Here is an 11,981-nt window from a genome sequence, read left to right as displayed (position 1 = left end):
ACTTCATCTGACATGATGGCTCTGAAAAAGTAAAGCAACTGGGTAAATGTCTAGTAAATGTTTGTTGCTTTGCAATAATAGTTTTGCAGCAATAGTACCATTTGTTAGTGTAATATCATAAAATATTTTTTTTATCTTGTGATGTTTTATTTATTTCAATAGAATAATACAGCTGTTAACACTAGAGGTAGCTGTCTACACGTGGTCATGTGTAGTTTAAAACCATTCATTACAAACTATAACATTTAAATATTTAAACCTAATTTGGTAAACTTAAACTGTTCTGACGCTATCATGATATAAATCAGCACTTTCTGTTTCCCATTTAAATTAATGCAATATGTTTCATACATTGAGACTTCTCTCACAGTGCTTTTAGTATATTTAAATGTATGCGTAATGAGTATTTTTAATGTTTCACTGACATCTAGCGCCGTATACACGGGTTTCATATAAATGCAAGTGTAAAATTGCAAAAGCAGTTGCAAATACCATTGTAGAAATTCTTTCAGACATTATTTATCTATTTTTGTGAACGAAAGTAATTTGGAAGGGTGTTGCCGAGATAAAGAGAGTAGATCACGTAGAAAAGAACGATTAGCCTACTTATAATGATAAGACTGGATCCTCGTGTGCATCTTCATTTTTTTTTTCTGTAGAGAAATATTTTAATTTGTAGAAAGAAAAAAAACAAAGCTGTATTTTGTGCAATATAACATAACAGCATTAGTAAACATCCATCAGTAGACATTTTCCTATAGGCTACCAATAATAGTATACTGTGTAACACTTTAGGATTGCGATGTGATCGAAACAAATACAGTATATAAAGCAGTTATCTCAGTTTTTGCAAGCTCACCTTATATGTGCCCAGTTGGTTATTAAATTACCATCTGTCTATGTCTTCAAATGATGTGGTAGCTGTTTATGAAAAAGTAGGTGTGGATTCAGGGTGTGGTTTAGAGATCGTCTGAGAACTGAGGCTAAAAATCAAGTTAGAAACTACTATATAAGAAACTAATAATTAAATCAAATATAAATTGAGTGACATGGTGTGGGTTTAACCCAGAAAATATGGATCTATGAATTTTTAAAACAAAAAGAAAAAAACAAAAGTGTTGATAAATGCACTTGCAGCAGAAGTCAATTTTCTTTTAAAATATATTTTTATACATTTAAAAACTGACCTATTTAAATAATTTCCTGTCCATACTATATTATCTTCATCTTTGTCTACATCATATAATATAATTTTTTTCTGTATTCTGTTTTCAAATAAAACACACAGCAAATCCAAACAAGCACATTTTCACATGAATGCTGTTAAGCAGGAAGTGCTTTACTGGAACTAGATCATAGTTTGGATTCTTTTTGTAATATGCATGTAATATGCTTTTTTATATGAAAGGTTTTAAATAAAACCACCACAATTTTTGCATTCTGGCAGTACATATTAATCAAAGACACTTTATCAGACATGCATGCTTTCATGTGAATACTGTTGATAATGCATCAACAGTGTTTCAAAGGCAGCTGTTTCAAGTATGAATCTTAAAATGCCTACAGACTTAAATGACTTACTATGCCCATTTTTTTTTTTTAAATATATGTGTTCCTGGTTCATGTAAGTCTGTTTTGCAACTAATAACACGTTCCAGTTTCAGTGTTGTATAACAAGATATTTCTGTTGTTCTTTTGCTGGCAATGGTATGTGTGAACTCATTCAAAACATCTCTGCTCGACCAGTGTTCATTTTTTCTCTCTCTTTTGATACTTGCATTTTTAAGCCATGGCCAATCTTTAAGTGAAGTAAATAGCTCTTTCCTAAACAAGCACACAGTCAATTTATGTTTGCACATTACTGGAGGTCCTAATATTCAATTTCTATACAAATTGAAATTTGTTTATTGTGTTTAAAAAACAAACTTTTATGGTTAGGTCTGTGTATCATGGCATTATTAATTCTTCCGGATTATTTTTCGTGTCAAAGTGGTGTTAAATTTCTTCCAGCAGTGCTATATTGTAATAATCTACCTAATATAATCCACATTGTATCTTTCTATCTGTAAGAGAAATATGCAATATCTTGTAAAATATTTATGCTCAGTATTGCTGTTCAGCTTTTGACTTTATCTCTTGAAATTGTTGATGGACAGATACAGTATGTCTAAAAAATCACTCAGATAGGAATGAATGGTGTTACTACTCATTACTATTTGGATGTACATAATACATTTCCACATCAAGTCAGCAGGCATATGATGGCTCTTTCATTCGTAACCACATAAAATAAAAATCGTAACCACATAAACTTGGAAACTGATGTTTTTGTTTAGATAATGAACAAATCTGAAAACAGATAGTTCTATGATACAGCACCTACTGTCATATGCTCAGTAGTCCTGACTTTAAGCAGGTTAAATCTATCTAATCAATGTCCACTGCCATTTGATCTGCTTAGCCAACATGACTATTACTGTTACTTTACTGTTACTTACTGTTATCTTATTATGCAATTCTTGTTACCTACTACACTTTTAGAAATGATACAATACATTACATTTAATAAAAAAAAGTTTTAGGTTTTAATTGTCGTTATATAGTAATGATATATGATGTATGTATGCATGTGATGAAATGGGAATAACAGATACTTATCAGTGTATAGCAGTAATAATTCTTGTATGATTTGTTGACTTTAAATTGACCAGAACATTATTTTATATAAATATATAAATATATATATCAAGTTATATGTCTGATACAGTTGCAAACCAATGAAATAATAAATGAATCCTTTAAACAAGTATTTTATTATTTACACAAATTACAAGTCCAGCATACATAGAGTATGTACATAGAAACAAATGAAAGAAACTGGCAAAATAAGAAAGTGTAGTTTGCATTTGCTATAACAAAATATGTTTTAATTTAATGATCACATTTCAGTTTATTATTTTATTGTATCATAATAAAATCATAATTACAAAAGAAGAGTATTATTATTATTTGTATGATTACTTTATTTATTTTCAAATGACACATCTTCTGTAACAACAGAAACATTATATGATTTGTAAGCCTGATTTTTCTGCATATTAGGCAAGCTGTGACACAGCAAGCACGTTTTTGGTGTCTTCTGCCATCTCATTCAGTCCCATATTAAGCAGGTAGTGCACTGAAGCAACAGCCGTTCCTCCTGCTGGTAGAGCTCCTCCTGGCAGCAGAGCCAGTATGGTCCCCAGTGTCTTGGTTATCGCAATCGTTGGTTTAGACAGCATATCTATCACAATATCCTCAGTGGATCCATCTTTGAAGCGTGATTTCTTAGCGGCTTTTAGTTGCTCCACTGGTTTGTTCACTCGTTCTGATAGGGACTCTAGGGCCTGATTTGATAAGCCGAAGCCCAAAAAAAACTTGCTGAAAAAAATTCTTTATGATGCCATAATCACAGGCCAGTGACAATCCCGGGATGGGAGCTATTGCCCCTACCCCGGCTGCAAAGGCATTTAGCCAAATAAGTTTCTTAATAGTATGTTATCTTCTTTGTGAGGGCCTCAAGAGAATAAACGGGCAAAGACTGAATGAGAGCAAATTTCTTGTTCTCAGGAAGTTCATCTTCGAGGGTGTTGATCAGCTTCTGAAAGTCATATTTCTCCAAGTTAAATGAAGACACTAGGAATATTCTGGGTATTCCGACTTTCAGTAGGTTTCGCCTTACAGTCCTCTCGGATGTTTTCGAGCAACATCCGCTCATCAAAGTTTCTCTTGTGTGATTCCGCACGAATGTCATTGTCAATTTTAGTGCGAATGAAGTAAAAAAGCTTCTTGCTCTTCATGATCGCTCTGGCCAGCTCTATGTCATTCTCCTTAAATCTTTCAGAGGTCACTATAAGAAAGAAGTCATATGTGTGGAAATTGACTTCTTTCAGGTACCTCTTTGCTCTAAATTTTGGACTACCAATTCCTGGCAGGTCCCAGATCTTCACGTTTGGCATGGAGGGATGTGGGTACATGTTGGGCTTCATGGTGGTCTCAGTTGTTCCTGTGGGAGCTGCGTTCTTATCATCATTAGGAAGGCCTCTGAGGGCATTGACGAAGGAAGACTTCCCTGCCCCTGTCATCCCGGTTATAGCAATGTTAAGTGTAACATTTCTCGAACTCCGTCAGTTTACTTTTTAGTTTGTTTGATTTTTCTGAAGGTAGAGAGTCAATAATTCCCTCTAATGCTGAGCCAAGAGAGTCCGCATCTTCTGTGTTCGCTGAGGACTCAGACAACATGCCCACAAACTCTCTGGAAACCAGATAAACATTACTGTTTTTGTCCCCTTCCTCTGGCTTTTTGTTTGTCGCTTTCTTTAAGTTCGTCAGGACATTTCGTCTGAACATTTTTCTCAGCTATTTCCAGTTTTCGCAGCATATTTCTTGGACTGATTGTTGGATATTTAGTACGTGGTGAATGGGCTTTTTTGTCTTTAGTCTCTTCTGTGCTGGATGAATGTAATGAACTTGATGATGATCCAGATGACTGGCTGATGCAATCCTCTTCATTGTAAGGATTTACCAAATCTGTCATGGTAGCTCTATAATGTAATAATAAATTAATGAAATCATATTTGATTTATAATAAATTAACAGTGTTAAGCACATAGAAGTACCTTATAAGGATGACGTAAGTTACATGATTAAAACATGTATATTATATCTAAATGCAATATATAATGTATTTATGTATTTTTTCACCCACCGCTGTGAGTAGTGAATTCTCTGCTCAGCCTCTGGAAGCTTCAGTACTGTCCACTGCAACATGTAGATGGACTGAGTCACACAGGCAAACAACTCACTGATATGGTCATTTCATATCTGATCTGAAAGACATAAAGCAACATGTTGCATCCATTTCTTAATTCCATAAAAACATAAACTATTTTTTATTTTATTTTGTTTTAGTTTTAGTTTTGTTTTAACAGTAGGCCTATTAATCTTTGAATATACTGATTCAAATCATATTTGATTTTATTTCTTCCAAAACAAAACAAAATGAATGATCGGTAATATTACAAAAGAAAGTATGGAATAAGCCATTTAAGTCTTAAGACATAAACAGCTCAAATTGAACAGTTCTCAACAAAATTATTTAAAATATATGTAAATGACTTTATCTCCCAATAAGTAAGTTAATGTTAGTCTAAAGTTCATAATATATAATGCAATAGAAAGTTATCTTACCTTTGGTAAGTAAGAAGTGAGTAAACAGCTTCATTACAAAACCAAATGAGCTGTGTTAAGAGCAGAAGGAGAGTTTCATAGACTTCAGGGTGTGTCCTTTTTCAAGCACTTCCTTCTGACCAAATTTCCCTGAAGACACAAACATGCTCCAGATTTAATATTTGTTTATTATCAGAATAGAGCAGAATTTGTCACTTATCATTACACAAACTGGACTGGTGGAATTTATTTCAGTGTGTTTCATGTGATGCCCCCAATAAATAAACTGTGTACAATTAACAAGTGTTGCAGTGACCCCCCCCCCCCCCAATTTAACCCACATTTAAACACAGCGACATGAAGGGTCTATCACCATTTTCTCAGTTTGAAGCACCTTTGTACTGTGAGAGTACAAACAAAGATATATAATATGTGCAAGCAATCAACAGGATCTCACTTACATGCAGTTTCCATGTGCATTTATTGCAGCTCACCTTTACATAAACCCAAACCTGATCTTAAAAAAACAACTTGTATGCAGCCATTGAAACAACAGAAAACATGAAAGCAGGAAATGGTTTGAGAGAAATTCAGATGCAGAATTACTGAAACAACTGCAAGAGGGAAAAAAAGAGAAGCAGGTGGAAACAGTATTCCAGATCTGCACACTGTTCTCAGAAATCTTAAAGACACAGAAACCAACTACTGTAGATGTGCGCCCTTGAAGAACTGAAAGTATTTGAAATACAATCAAATCACAAGAGGCTTTGTTCAATGTTAAGCACAAAACAATAACAACAATTAACCAATTGATTTGTGGGACTCTAAAGCTCAGCTGTGGAATTTGATCCTCAGGAAACCTGATCCAATATAAAATCGGATCTAATATAAATCTTAAATGTACATCGCTTAAGATAAAAATGTTTGCTATTGACAAATTTGGAGTAGAAGTCACAGTTACATCACTTGCAGCTGCATGCATTGTGGTGGAGGGAAACAGGTAAAATCCATGGAATAAGATGGAAAAAAAGTATTGTTGTGCTTTTGGAGGTCCTTTTTATATTCCATGTTTTATCTCACAATTCTGACTTTTTTTCTTGCAAATAAAAGTTTATCTCATAGTTTGAACTTTATAACTTGATTCAACTCAACAATTGCTTGTCAATTCTGAGGAAAAGTGCGGTGTTAAAAACTCATGATTCTAAGCGGAGGGAAAAAGAGAGAATGACAAGTTAATTTTTCATACTAGAATTGAGAGATATAATCTCGGAATTGAAAGAAAAAAGTCAGAATTGTGAAATTTAAACACAAAATTTCCTTTTGTATTATTTTATTCCATGGCTTGCTTGGACTGCATTTTCTGCCCCCAGATAGGCTCCACCCACAAAAACACCATCACTGTTTGCAAACACTGAAATTGATCTAGGGCCAAAGTAATCTGCAAATGAAGTAATTTAAAGAGTCTCAACTAACTATGAGTCTCATCTAACTCTAAAAAAACATACATGATCTTCTACTGTGCACAAAGAAATTTTTTTCCTAAACACAAACTGTACTGTATTGACTAAACGAGGGTATCTCATGCTGTTTTTTCCTCAATATACAACTAGCCTTTCTAAAAGAAAAATAACTCATTTGTAAACATTAATTTACATTTTTTTAAATCCATCCTAACATCTAACTGTTTCCATTATAACTATAAGGTCACCGTGATTTTGCCAAGACATGTTCCTGGATCAACATCTTTTGTTGTCTGAGTAGAAGCACCTACTTGTAGATATTTCCTGGAAAGTAATCCCTCAATTCTGATTGGTTGATAGTAAAGTTGTTCCAGGATCAACAAGGATGTTGATCCAGGAACACGTTGTGTTTAGTGAAATCACTTTCACCCTATCTATAACCCACAAAACTTAGACTTAAAATTAAAACCCCAATGCACATTCAAACTAAAACCTAAATTATTTGATTCCCATTTGATTTTACACCATCATTTTAATCTGAAGCTGTTTTTAATGACTAACTATTAATTTCATTGTCTTTCTTCTTACTTAAGTATGTTGCTTGTTATTTATCCACTGTCAGTGACATTCCTCACATGGAAATAAATACTATATAATTGTTGTTACTAGATTTACCTAGCCTTATTGCCAAATGCCTACAGCCCCATTGACTTCCTCTGCCAATGCACTGATGAAATTCACAGCTGGATGTGCCAGAATTTCTTCAGTTAAACAAGGAAAATCTGAAGTGATTGCATTTGGAAACTTTGAATTCACAAAGTGAATGAATACCTTGACTCTACTTCTTCAGCGCCTTTTACACTTTCACTAAGACCTTAAACCACTTGTTATAGCAATAATTAAACCACTTATAATAGCAACAATTAAAGCAATTATCACTTTAATAATTAAAGTATCATCAGTGCAGTATTATATCTGACCCCATGACACAACGGAAACTATAATTAAATGAGAGATATATGATGCTGTTTCCATGTACCGAGTATTAGTAAAAACACTGTAACAATATGAACTGTGCTTTTCAAAAACATCTTAACCAACCAGTCTCAAAAATGAAAACCTTGCAGGGGAATTCACTAAGAATGAATTAAGCCGGATGACATTGCTGTTCATTTGCATGTACTGCGTTTGTTATTTTAAGGCCGAATTCCCCCCATCTTGTGGGCTGGTTCTGAGCACTATAGATACTGGAGAATGCATCCATTTTAAAAGTGGTAATAGGGAGATGCATCAAGCGAATAAATATATTATAATATACTATACATATATGTGTGTTTGTGCAGAAATGAAAGACATTTACCTTACAGTGAATGCTCAGTTAATTAGCGATAACATGGACCGTATGTAAATACAAATGAAGGCAAGCTGGAATCAAGAACAAAAACAGAAATTCTCAAAAGTTCACAACAAGAAAACCCAAATTTAGTCAGTGCTGGAAGAAATATCTCGACATTCTCAAACAGGGCAGCTCCCAACAAAAAAAAAAATTATGAATAATAAAAAAAAAACTGTGCTAAATAATTTTTAATACTTCAGTAATGCAGTATAATTACAATAAAGCAGAAAACACAACAATATATTATTAGGTAAATTGTGTTTTTATTGTGGAAATAGATGTCTTAAAAGTGTGTGTGTGTGTGTGTGTGTGTGTGTGTGTGTGTGTTTCAGTGGAAGTATGAACTAAATACTTTCAGAAAAACCCAAACAAACTGGTTTGTGACATGAAAACTTCATAGAGTAACTTCAACAAGTTCATAGAGTAAATTTGACTGTGAGAATCTACAGACTTTCTAGGCATTTTAAAAGAAATGAGTGCTTAAAACACTAGCCTTTTGCTTTCTGTGTAAACAGTGAAAACAGAGAACAAAACAACGGGTGATGTTAATGAACAACTTATTTTACATAAGTTGATCGACATCAATATTAAGCCTATTGTTATTTTTTGTAAACTGTTAATCTGTAACAAATCTAGGTTCATATGAGTATCATAAGCCCTTAAAGCCCTACGTCATACAAACAGATGAAGAGAAAATTACATTAATATATGTGTATAATATGAATGAATCAATCTTTTCCCTAAATTTATGATGAGACTAGTTTAAATTGATAAAAATTTACCTACATGTTTAGGTTAACTGCTGCATGAGATCTAATGGAGAGACTCATCAAGGAATCACATCCTAAAATGAACAGAAAATAAAAATAGAAAAGCTATTCTGAAAGAATGTCCTTGGAAACTAGAGAATGGCAAGTAAAGACTAAGGACTGCATTTTTGGTTCAACATTTTTTGCCTTACACAAAGAGTATTATTCTGGATTTGTCCTCTGACCCAAAAACAAAATATGGGTGTTTCCCAGCTTACAGTACAAATTTGGATGCACATGTTTGGAAGTCTGAAGCCTTTTAAAATTTTAAGGTTATTTTGTTCTTGATAACCCACTAGCCCACCTAACTTTAAAAATAATTATTAATAATAAAATTCTATCTCTCTCACACACACACACACACACATTTGTTTTTGTGAAAAGTGGGGACATCCCATAGGCGTAATGGTTTTTATACTGTACAAACTGTATATTCTATGGCCCTACACCAACCCTACACCTAACCCTAACCCTCACAGGAAACTGTGCATTTTTACTTTCTCAAAAAAAAAAAAAAAATTAATCTCATTCTGTATGGTTTATAAGCATTTTGAAAAATGGGGACGTGGGTTATGTCCTCATAAGTCACCCTCTCCTTGTAATACCTGTGTCATACACGTCATTATACACAATTGTGTCCTGATGTCACAAAAACAAGAGCAAACACACACACACACAAACATTATTATTTCTTTAAACCATCACTCAATTTCTCCAAACCTTGTTTACTCAATACAGTATACTTTTTCTGTAATGCTCTGGATGCTGGGGTTTCTATTTTTCTCTGTAGTGTATAATGAATGCTCTGTAGTGTTTATTTTTTATTGACTTGTGTGTGATCTGAGAACACTTTTTTATTTTGAGTGCAAGTGAAATGGGTTTGCAGTGAGTGTTTGATATTAAAGGAAGAGTCAGAAGTTTTGTGAATTTATTTTGAGTATTTGGATTTGTGTTTAAGATTGTGATAAATTGAGTAATAGTTTCAAGAAATGTCTTTTAGTAATTCAGAAAAACTGTATAGGCCTACAGTACTCTATGTACAGCAAGAATAGTATTGTGCTGAATATTGAATAGTACTGAATGTTTGTAAAAACTGAAGTCCCACTGCAAAGGCCAAAAAGGTCCAATATAACTCTAAATGAATAGCATGTTACAGTGCACTCAAACACTGTAAGTTAAACAGTAAAGCAAATGATAGCTGGACTCTAGTTGTGTGTCGCTTGTGTTTAGCATTTTGCAGCACAAATGCATCACAGTGTGATAAGTGTTTAAGTGAATGAGAACGTGTTAAGAGTTTTGCAAAAAGAGTGCATGATGTTTGCAAATAGAGCCTAACTGCTGAACGTGTTTAAGGTTTTAGCAGAAAGCATTCTTTATTCAACAAATTGATTCAAGCTAGTAATAATTTACTTCAGATATTGGAGTTTGGTGTTTTAGAAATTCAGAAAAACTGTAATATACAGTGCACTTGCCTTTGAATAAACATGGTGGAACTATCCAAGGACAAAATCTGAAATAACACAGGGATCAGATGTGTTTCACAGAACCTTTAGATAGCATATTTTAGGTCATGTGAATATATGCACCTACTGCACATGCACTGTAGGAAAAAAAAGAACATGCAGCATAATTATATCTCTCCTGCTGAATTTGTTTTAAGTCTATTCATCATGAGAAAATTAAAATCAGTTAAATGCAAAATCATAAGTCTATTTTTGTATTTCTTGTTTAACTACTTTTTTTTTAAATGTATGAATTAATAAAAGTAGCATTTTACATCTGTAACAATTTCAGATATTTCAAATTTGTTGTGTAATTTATAACAAATACATTCTAATTGCAGATAATATCATATATACCTGATTAGCATTATAAAAAGCCCCTTAAAAAGTTGTTCCTTGTCTTGAAAATGTGGTTGAAAAATTCTGTTTTTCCAACTGGAAATTGTGAAACAGTCAAGGACAAGTACAAGTACAGATGCAAAACCTGGATAAGATTGTCACGGTAGGAAATCCAGTGTTTCCTCCGTGTCATGTTTTGTTATTGTTTTTGTACTTACGTTGTCTCCATGTGCTCGTTTAGTTGATTGTCATCACCTGGGTGTTGATTGTCTCGCTCCAGCTGATCGTCATCATACCTCTGCTACTTATACTCACCTCGCTCTCTCTCTGTTGTCAGATCCTCTCTTATGTCTCCATGCACTAGCTGGATTATCGTCTTCCGTGTTTGTGTGCTGGTTTGGATTCGTGTTGTCGTCCGCGTGTCAGTGTTCCGGTCTGTTCCTGGTTCCAACCATTGACCACCTTCACCTGCACCGCTGACTTCACCATCCCGCTCTCCTCACGCCACCGTAGACCTTCCTTGCCATTGCCAACACTCTGGACACTCTTTATCAATAAACTACATCTGATTGCCTGCAATTGCTTCCTCCTCTTTTATCTGTCGTTACAGTAGGATCTGACCATCATGGAAGCAGCAGGCGATCGCTCCCCATCTCATCTCGAAGAATTTCTGCAACGAGCTGTGGGTCGTATGGATCGCCAAGACAAGGCGATAGATGAGATGGGTCGAGCCTTCCAAGCAATGGTGACGAAGGTGTCCGAGCTCGTTCTCCAGACGCAACAACAACAACAATCGTCACCCGCTGCGCCTCCCACGCCACCCACACCGCCGATCGTCTCCGGGGGGATTTCCCAGCCCGAACCACGCCTCCCCATCCCGGAGAAATATGCGGGTGAGCCAGAGTTCTGTCGATCTTTTCTGTCTCATTGTTCTCTGCACTTCGCCCTGCAGCCCCGCACGTTCTACACCGAGGAAATGAAGGTGGCATTCGTCTTATCTCTACTTACGGGAAGGGCTGCCCTCTGGGGGACGGCGGTGTGGGAGAACCAAGACAGCTGCTGTGCCTCGTTCCACGCACTTTCGGAAGAGATGAGACGGGTCTTCGACCGCTCCGCCGCCGGGAGGGAAGCGGCTTGGCTTCTCACGGACCTACGTCAGGGGGAAAGGTCCGTTTCCGATTATTCGATTGAGTTCCGCACCCCTGGCGGCGGAGTGTAAGTGGAACGAGGAGGCGCAGTGGGATCACTTCCTGCATGGGTTGGCTGA

The 11,981-nt window shown here is 35.2% G+C and overlaps 1 pseudogene; it reads right to left on the bottom strand.

Moving 5' to 3' along the window:
* Window positions 1–3,026: 3,026 nt before the first annotated feature.
* LOC113076399 (interferon-inducible GTPase 5-like) lies at window positions 3,027–4,831 on the bottom strand (annotated as a pseudogene).
* Window positions 4,832–11,981: the final 7,150 nt, after the last annotated feature.

Source organism: Carassius auratus, unplaced genomic scaffold (genome assembly GCF_003368295.1).
Source record: "Carassius auratus strain Wakin unplaced genomic scaffold, ASM336829v1 scaf_tig00020405, whole genome shotgun sequence".
Lineage (NCBI taxonomy): Eukaryota > Metazoa > Chordata > Actinopteri > Cypriniformes > Cyprinidae > Carassius > Carassius auratus.
The sequence above is the reverse complement of the archived record's forward strand: the minus strand, read 5'-3'. Positions and strand labels throughout refer to the sequence as shown.